Source organism: Ovis aries, chromosome 4 (genome assembly GCF_016772045.2).
Source record: "Ovis aries strain OAR_USU_Benz2616 breed Rambouillet chromosome 4, ARS-UI_Ramb_v3.0, whole genome shotgun sequence".
NCBI classification, from domain to species: domain Eukaryota; kingdom Metazoa; phylum Chordata; class Mammalia; order Artiodactyla; family Bovidae; genus Ovis; species Ovis aries.
Window position 1 is genome coordinate 108,193,917 of NC_056057.1, and position 10,051 is coordinate 108,203,967.

General features: G+C 44.1%; 1 protein-coding gene across 1 annotated transcript in view; it reads left to right on the top strand.

Annotated features, from left to right (window-relative positions):
- Positions 1 to 10,051, top strand: part of LOC101116903 (olfactory receptor-like protein OLF3) — a 211,943-nt gene that overhangs the window by 35,591 nt on the left and 166,301 nt on the right. The window lies entirely within an intron of this gene.

Genomic DNA, 10,051 nt, shown 5'->3' on the forward strand with positions numbered 1-10,051 from the left:
CCTCTATGCTCCAGGAATAATTCTAAAGAAGGCTGTGAAGTATAAACCAGTACCTTCTTCCCCATGCATATGGAATATATCGTCATGAAATTTAGCCTATTATAACATTAGAGCTTTAATTTCTGGGAGCACATTCTCCTACTTGGAACAGGACCTGTGATAGTACCTAATTCATAGGTCCCTGCAATCAGGAAATGACCTGGTGCGGTTAAAGTCCTTACTGGCTAGCACATAGTGAGTTCTCCATGTAGCTGTTATTATTCATTTTAACAAGTATCTGCTAACCAGCTACACTGTGTTCAAACCATGCAGACCAAAGATGTTTGTGAAATACATGAAAGGATTTTAGGATAAAGAGAAAGGTGCTCTAAAGGGATCCAGAGAAAGACATTCCTAGGGTTAAGTCTTTGGGACTGAGCAGCTTTGGTCACCCAATAAACCAAATGTGAAACACTCAACAGATCAAGAAAAATAACCTCTTAGTATTAAAAAATAAAACTAGAGAACACATTGTTGAGTTATATGAGTTATATGTACTACTAAGTTTGAAAACCACTGTCTAACTTAATCTCTGTCTAGCAAAAGAATTAGGATATTCTGAAGAAGATTAAGAAAAAAATACAGCTGAATTGTGAGTGGATTAATGAGGATTAGGTTTGTTGCACCCAGTGGTCTGTTTGACAGAGAACATTTCTACGGCTCTTCACTCCTTTCCATAAGGTGTAGATGATATCGTGGAGTTTTCTTCCCACTCAGGCAGACAGGCCAGGCTGGAAGCCACTTCCAGACAGGCCAGCCCCAGGCCTCAAAGAACAGAGCCAGACTCTTCTGCACCTTTTCAGAGAACTTCCTCACCCACAGGTTCATCTTGCCAGGGTTGTCCCTGGGGATGTCAGAGAGAGTCTGGTACTCAGTGAAGAGCTGGGTGAACGGCTCCCAAAGGCCTCCTGGAGCTGGAAAAGGAGGAAGGGGCAGAATGAGATGTCTAATCTGCAAAAGCCATCCTCTCACTTACACACATACAATTACATGTAATGCTTGTGTGTGTGTGTGTGTGTGTGTGTATGTGTCTGCTCAGTCCCTTCAGTCGTGTCAGACTCTTTGCGACCCTGTAGACTGTAGCCCGCCAGGCTCCTCTGTCCATGGGATTTCCCAGGCAAGAATGAGAATACTAGAGTGGGTTGTCATGCCCTCCTCCAGAGGATCTTCCCAACCCAGGGATTGAACTCGAGACTCCCGCACTGTAGGCGGATTCTTTACCATTGAGTCACCGGGAAAGCCACTAGTCTACAAAAGCCACCCCCTCATTCACACACATAGAGTTACATGTGGTGCTCAGCTATGACTACCTTTTAACACTGACTTAGTTCTTATCAGCGGCTCTCTTCTTCTCCATTCCCGTGACAGGCGTCATGGCTCATTATGCCCAACTCCAGTCTGAGACAGAGTCTGTGCCTGCACTTTCCTTGGTCTATAATGGGGTCTCAATAAGTGGTGGTTATTTCAGTATTATTATTTATCTTATCCTAAGCTTAGTGGTAGATAAAGATGTTAATTTGACAGAAGTGAGGATCATCTTGTGTAGCTGAAAAATGGAAGCCTTCCCTCTGAAAACACACAACCACCCAGACTTAATGATATTTTTATTCTGGTTGAAGACTCAACTCTTGGCAAGTCTGCTCCATCGTCTTAGGGACATGGGCAGGTGTGTAACAGGAATGCCTTCTTTCTGGGTAGAGCTAGGAAGAAGGGGCTTCCCAGGTGACGCTAGTGGTAAAGAACCCATCTACCAGTGTAGAAGACATAAGAGATGCAGGTTCGATCCCCGGGGTCAGGAAGATCCCCTGGAGGAGAGCATGGCAACCCACTCCAGTATTCTTGCCTGGAGAATCTCATGGACAGAGAAGCCTGGTGGGCTTCAGTCCGTGGGGTCACAAAGAGTGATGACTTAGCATAGCACAGCACAGAGCTGGGATGAACTCGGACACAAAGAGAAATGAGCGCTCAGAGATGGCTCCTGGAAGGCTCTTGAAATGGATACTCAAGACTGTAGGACTATAGAGCTAGAAAGGACGTGATCTTGGTCCATCATTTAGGAATCTAAGACCCTGGAGGAACACTGCCTTGAAGGCAAGTTAAAGGAGTATCTCAGCCAGCACCACCATCATTCTTCCATTACTGTGCAGTTATGATCACAGACCAAGCCCTTAGGAGACACTAATTATCATCAGCTTATTAAGTTAAATTCCATTAAAAGTGAAATTAGTTAAACTGACTTTAAGTAACTGACAACCTGGGGTCATTCAAATACAAATACAACCGGGGGCATGAATAAATAATATCTCAGAGGAATGTATTTGGGAAAGGCTTCCTGGAGAAGGTGACGATGATCTGATTTTGAAACATGAACAGTTTTTCTGCTCTATAAAGAAGGCAAAACTATTTCAGGGGGAAGGAGTAGTATTTGTAAATGTACAGAGGTACGTATCATGGTGATATGTCCTGAAAGCTGTAAACAGTTTGGATTTGCTGGAGAATGAGTAAGAAGGCAAAGCCTGGGCCTTGAGGCCGGAGGAGAAGACACAGCCAGTTACTGAAGAGTCTGGCATTCTCTGGGATCCTGTCTATCATGGTCTTTCAGCTTTATCTTCCACTTCCCTCAGTAAGGACTCTGGTTTCCTTGGGAAATGTGAACACAGCCTGTGATTTTTTTTTTTTTTTTTTGGTCTCTTTTCCTATAGAATGCCATTTTCCTCTTCCCTTCCCTCTCTTTCACCAACTGCCATTACAAAAAATTTTAAATTACTTGAAGGCAGGTGAGAAAGTATATTTATTCTGTGAATAGAGCCTTTTTCATGGAAGGCCCTGGCTGATGAGGGGGGGAGGGCTAGAGAAATGAAACATGGGTTTGGCGCATTTTGAAGTCTGGATGTGAGCAAGGACTTGTTGAGACGCATGCTCTACTGACTGCTCAGCCTAACTTAACACTCTCCTCTTCCAGTTTCCCAGGCTGCTGAAGAGAGGAGAAATCTTATCACTTTGAGAAGCCAGGAGGCTTGGCAAAACATTTTCATTTTAGCACCAGCCCAGACTGTGGATTATCGCAGTTGATTGGTTTTCAAAGTGAAAAGGTCTCGTGTCCATCTGCAAGTCTGAGGAAAACCAGGAGTTCTCTGTGGGATCTGTAAGTGCCTGCATCTCAGATGAGCGAACATCCTCCCCGGTAGGTGTGTCTTTTGGTCAGCTAGGAATGAGATGGCCACAGATAAATGCAAAAGTCCTTTTATATGGATGAAGCAATCAACTGTCTTTTAATTGAAGTACAGTTGATTTCTAATATTGTTCAGGTGTGTAACAAAGTGATTCAGTTATATATATAATATACATATATTACATATAATTTCAGATTATTTTGCATTATAGGTTATTATAAGATATTGAATATAGTTCCCTGTGTTATATAGTAAATCCTTGTTGCTTATTTATTGTATGTATAGTAGTTTGTGTGGATCACAACAAACTGTGGAAAAGAGATGGGAATACCAGACCACCTGACCTGTCTCCTGAGACACCTGTATGTGGATCAAGAAGCAACAGTTAGAATCGGACATGGAACAGCTGACCAGTTCACAATTGAGAAAGGAGTACGACAAAGCTGTATATTGTCACCCTGCTTACTTAACTTATATGCAGAGTACATCACGCAAAATGCCAGGCTGGATGAAGCACAAGCTGGAATCAAGATTGCTGGGAGAAATATTCACAACCTCAGATATGCAGATGGCACCACCCTTATGGCAGAAAGTGAAGAAGAGCTAAAGAACTACTTGATGAAGGTGGAAGAAAAGAGTGAAAAAGTTGGCTTAAAACTCAACATTCAAAACACTAAGATCATGGTATCTGGTCCCATCACTTCATGGCAAATAGAAGGGGAAAAAGTGCAAGCAGTGACAGAATTTACTTACCTGGGCTTCAACCACTGAGGATGGGGACTGCTGCCATGAAAATAAAAGAAAGAAGAGAAACTATGAACAGTGTATTAAAAAACAAAGACATCACATTTTTGACAAAGGTCCATGTAGTCACGGCTGTGGTTTTTCCAGTAGTCATGTACGGATGTGAGAGTTGGACCATAAAGAAGGCTGAGCACTTAAGAACTGATGCTTTGGAACTGTGGCACTGGAGAAGACTCTTGAGAATCGCTTGGACTGCAAGGTGATCAAACGAGTCAATCCTAAAGGAAAAGAAAGAAAGTGAAAGTGAAAGTCGCTCAGTTGTGTCTGACTCTTTGAGACCCCATGGACAATTTAGTCCATGGAACTCTCCAGGCTAGAATACTGGAGTGGGTAGCCTTTCCCTTCTCCAGGGGATCTTCCCAACCTAGGGCTCGATTCCAGGTCTCCTGCATTGCAGGCGGATTCTTTGCCACCTGAGCCACAGGGGAAGCCCGTCTTAAAGGAAATCAACCCAGAATATTCACTGGAAGCGCTGATGCAAAGGCTGAAGCTCCAATACTTTGGCTACACGATTGATTCACTGGAAAACACCTTGACACTGGGAAGGATTGAGAGCATGAGGAGAAGGGGGCGGCACAGGATGAGATGGTTAGATAGCGTCACCGACTCAGTGGATGAGTTTGAGCAAACTCTAAGAGATAGTAAAGGACAGGAAAGCCTGACGTGCTTCAGTCCACAGGGTCGCAAAGAGTTGGGCACAACTTGGCGACTGAAAAAAAACAAATCAAAAAATACTCTAAACCTATTGTGTAACACATGAGACTCTGTCCAATTTTCTGTGCCGGCCTGGATAGGAGGTGGGGTTTCGGGGAGAGTGGGTACATGTCTGTGTGTGGCTGAGTCCCCTCAGTGTTCACCTGAAGCTAACACAGCGTTGTTAATCAGCTCTACCCCAGTACAAAATCAGGAGCTTAAAGTCTGGGGAAAGAAAGACACCCTAAGAAGGGCATTCAGGTAGGACCTCAATCAAATCCCTTATGATTATACAGTGGCAGTGAGAAATAGATTTAAGGGCCTAGATCTGATAGATAGAGTGCCTGATGAACTATGGAATGAGGTTCCTGACATTGTACAGGAGACAGGGATCAAGTCCATCCCCATGGAAAAGAAATGCAAAAAAGCAAAATGGCTGTCTGGGGAGGCCTTACAAATAGCTGTGAAAAGAGGAGGAGCGAAAAGCAAAGGAGAAAAGGAAAGATATAAGCATCTGAATGCAGAGTTCCAAAGAATAGCAAGAAGACATAAGAAAGCCTTCCTCAGCGATCAATGCAAAGAAATAGGGGAAAACAACAGAATGGGAAAGACTAGAGATCTCTTCAAGAAAATTAGAGATACCAAGGGAACATTCCATGCAAAGATGGGCTCGATAAAGGACAGAAATGGTATGGACCTAACAGAAGCAGAAGATATTAAGAAGAGGTGGCAAGAATACACAGAAGAACTGTACAAAAAAGATCTTCACGACCCAGATAATCACGATGGTGTGATCACTAATCTAGAGCCAGACATCTTGGAATGTGAAGTCAAATGGGCCTTAGAAAGCATCACTATGAACAAAGCTAGTGGAGGTGATGGAATTCCAGTTGAGCTATTTCAAATCCTGCAAGATGATGCTGTGAAAGAGCTGCACTCAATATGCCAGCAAATTTGGAAAACTCGGCAGTGGCCACAGGAGTAGAAAAGGTCAGTTTTCTTTCCAATCCCAAAGAAAGGCAATGCCAAAGAATGCTCAAACTACCGCACAATGACACTCATCTCACATGCTAGTAAAGTAATGCTCAAAATTCTCCAAGCCAGGCTTCAGCAATACGTGAACCATAAACTCCCTGATGTTCCAGCTGGTTTTAGAAAAGGCAGAGGAACCAGAGATCAAATTACCAACATCCACTGGATCATGAAAAAGCAAGAGAGTTCCAGAAAAACATCTATTTCTGCTTTATTGACTATGCCAAAGCCTTTGACTGTGTGGATCACAATAAACTGTGGAAAACTCTGAAAGAGATGGGAATACAGACCACCTGACCTGCCTCTTGAGAAATCTGTATGCAGGTCAGGAAGCAACAGTTAGAACTGGACATGGAACAACAGACTGGTTCCAAATAGGAAAAGGAGTGTGTCAAGGCTGTATATTGTTACCCTACTTATTTAACTTATATGCAGAGTACATCATGAGAAACGCTGGACTGGAAGAAGCACAAGCTGGAATCAAGATTGCCGGGAGAAATATCAATAGCCTCAGATATGCAGATGACACCACCCTTATGGCAGAAAGTGAAGAGGAGCTAAAAAGCCTCTTGATGAAAGTGAAAGAGGAGCGTGAAAAAGTTGGCTTAAAGCTCAACATTCAGAAAACGAAGATCATGGCATCTGGTCCCATCACTTCATGGGAAATAGATGGGGAAACAGGGGAAACAGTGTCACACTTTATTTTTTGGGGCTCCAAAATCACTGCAGATGGTGAATGCAGCCATGAAATTAAAAGACGCTTATTCCTTGGAGGAAAAGTTATGACCAACCTAGATAGTGTATTCAAATGCAGAGACATTACTTTGCTGACTAAGGTCCATCTAGTAAAGGCTATGGTTTTTCCTGTGGTCATGTATGGATGTGAGAGTTGGACTGTGAAGAAGGCTGAGCACCGAAGAACTGATGCTTTTGAAGTGTGGTGTTGGAGAAGACTCTTGAAAGTCCCTTGGACTGCAAGGAGATCCAACCAGTCCATTCTGAAGGAGATCAGCCCTGGTATTTCTTTGGAAGGAATGATGCTAAAGCTGAAACTCCAGTACTCTGGTCACCTCATGCGAAGAGTTGACTCATTGGAAAAGACTCTGATGCTGGGAGGGACTGGGGGCAGGAGGAGAAGGGGATGACTGAGGATGAGATGGCTGGATGGCATCACGGACTCAATGGACGTGAGTCTGAGTGAACTCTGGGAGATGGTGATGGACAGGGAGGCCTGGCGTGCTGCGATTCATGGGGTCACAAAGAGTCGAACACGACTGAGCGACTGAACTGAACTGAACTGAACTGAAGAAGGCAACCTGGAGTGGGAGAAGCTATCAGCTACATAAATATTAATAGCTGACCAGCATTACCCAACAGAAAAATGCATGAGAATAAATGGGCACTTCAAAGCAAAAACAAAAAGAACAAAATCTAAATGTCCAGTTAATACATGCAAAGCTGTTCAGCCTCACCAGCAACCTCTGTGCTGGGCCTCTGAGCACGTGAGATGTTGTACGAGCTTTAAAGCAGTCCCGGTTCCTGCAGCCCTCTGGCTCTCCTGTACACAAGCCTGCTGGCCTAAGAGCCAGTGGGAGGCCACCAATTTATGCAGGTCCCCAAGAATTAGGCTGGAGAAGCCTGCCCGAATCTTGAATGGGCTACCTCTAGCTATAAGGCTACTAACCTTTGTATTCTTATGTGTAGTGATACTTCTTTCTTAGAAGAGAAAGTGTGATAAAAAGGTAATGTTTGCTTTGGGAGGATATTTCTCTGTGGTCTGGAATATGTAGATATCTCTAGGGCCCCACCTGGGGTGTTGGAGAAGAGTCTTGAGAGTCTCTTGGAATTCAACGAGATCCAACCAGTCCATCCTAAAGGAGATCAATCCTGGGTGTTCATTGGAAGGACTGATGTTGAAGCTGAAACTCCAGTACTTTGGCCACCTGATGTGATGAGCTGACACATTTGAAAAGACCCTGATGCTGGGAAAGATTGAGGGCAGGAGGAGAAGGGGATGACAGAGGATGAGATGGTTTGATGGCATCACCGACTCAATGAACATGAGTTTGAGTAAGCTCTGGGAGTTGGTGATGGACAGGGAAGCCTGGCGTGCTGCAGTCCATGGGGTTGCAAAGAGTCAGACACAACTGAGTGACTGAATTGAACTGAGGGCCCCAAAGGTATATTTTGAGAAGGACCTTGGGCTTGCTCCGATAATCATTTATTTTATGAAAGTCACAAATTTAAAAAGTGTTAACTAAGACTTTATATGTGTAATTAATAAAGGCAATAACTCTTCTGTGTGCCAAGAATCTAAATCCATTTTAACAACATTGAGAGCTAAACAGTAAATAAATTTGCTGCCATTCTGGTTCAAGAAAATTGATTTGGGTGATTTTTTAAAATGGGTATTAAAAGTGAAGACCATATAAAAAAAGTGAAGACCACATTGACCAATCTGTCCCTACATGGGAAAAGACAGATAGATACGTTTTTTAAATTAAAACTAAGACAGAAACTGAGTTTGCCTCCATCAGAATAATTTCACTGTTATAGTTGATGGTCAGGAGGTGCATAGCTCAGCTGGTAAAGAATCCAATCCACCTGCAATGCAGGAGACCCTGGTTCGATTCCTGGGTCAGGAAGATCCCCTGGAGAAGGGATAGGCCACCCACTTCAATATTCTTGGGCTTCCCTTGTGGCTCAACTGGTAAAGAATCCGCCTTCACTGTGGGAGACTTGGGTTTGATCCCTGGGTCGGGAAGATCCCCTGGAGAAGGGATAGGCCACCCACTTCAATATTCTTGGGCTTCCCTTGTGGCTCAACTGGTAAAGAATCTGCCTGCAGTGTGGGAAGACCTAGGTTCGATCCCTGGGTTGGGAAGATCCCCTGGAGAAGGGAAAGGCTACCCACTCCAGTATTCTGGCCTGAAGAATTCCATGGACTGTACAGTCCATGGGTTCACAAACAGTCGGACACGGCTGAGTGACTTTTACTTTCACAGGCGACGCAAGGTTTTCTAGGTGACCACAAGGGGGAGACAAAGAGTGAGCAGAGAATCGGATTTATTTAAGACAGGAATCATTTTAATTCTCGTTAGCACTGCTTATTGTTTCATTTCAACAATATTCACCACAAGGATGAGGTTTTTTGGTCCCATTTAGTGTGATCAATCACTAATTCTTTAAATTTTGGGGGACATTAACCACCCATCCTTCTAATCAGTTGGCAATATCATGCTTGTGGGGTAAGATAGAGGAATAGTCCTTCTTGTTCTACTTTCTTTAATAATTCTACAGTGATTTGTTTCCTTTGTAAATTACTCAATTTGCTAGAAGTCTGGATATTTCAGATATTGGATCTAATAACCTATAGGACCTTGGGCTTTGTGCTCCATTGTCCAATAACTCTCAGAAGTGAAGATGGAGGTTTGGGTATCCTTAAGAGAGAAGGCAATGGCACCCCACTCCAGCACTCTTGCCTGGAAAATCCCATGGATGGAGGAGCCTGGTAGGCTGCAGTCCATGGGGTCGCTAAGAGTCGGACACAACTGAGCAACTTCACTTTCACATTTCACTTTCATGCACTGGAGAAGGAAATGGCATCCCACTCCAGTGTTCTTGCCTGGAGAGTCCCAGCCTGATGGGCTGCCATCTATGGGGTCTCACAGAGTCGGACACGACTGAAGCGACTTAGCAGCAGCAGCAGCAAGAGTGAGCAAAGGTCGCTTAGATAAAAGCTCTGAGTTTAAGATGAGCTTTCTCCTAGGACTCCACCAAGTTGTTACATGAAGCATGGCTCTTTAGAATTCTCCAGGCTGGGTAGGGCAGGGTCTTGATACTGAGGGCTGTGTGGCTTGGATGAATGACCCCGTGTGTGTGTGTGTGTGTGTGTGCTAAGTTGCCTCAGTCATGTCCAACTCTGTGCAGCCCTATGGGATGTAGGCTGCCAGGCTCCTCTGTCCATGGGATTCTCCAGGCAAGAATACTGGAGTGGGTTGCCGTGCCCTCCTCCAGGGCATCTTCCCGATCCAGGGATCGAAACTGCATCTCACATCTCCTGCACTGGCAGGCAGGTTCTTCACCACCTGCGCCACCTGGGAAGCCCCTGAACGACCCTTATGGGTAAACAATTCCTATTTGAGTAACTGGAAATAACCTGTTTGGATTTTGGTAGTGGTTTTTTTTTTTTTTTAATATTTTTCATTGGAAGATAATAGCTTTATAATCTTGTGTTGGTTTCTGCCATTCATCAGCATGAATCATCCACGGGCATACAGAGGTTCCCTCCCTCTTGAAGCCCCCTCCCT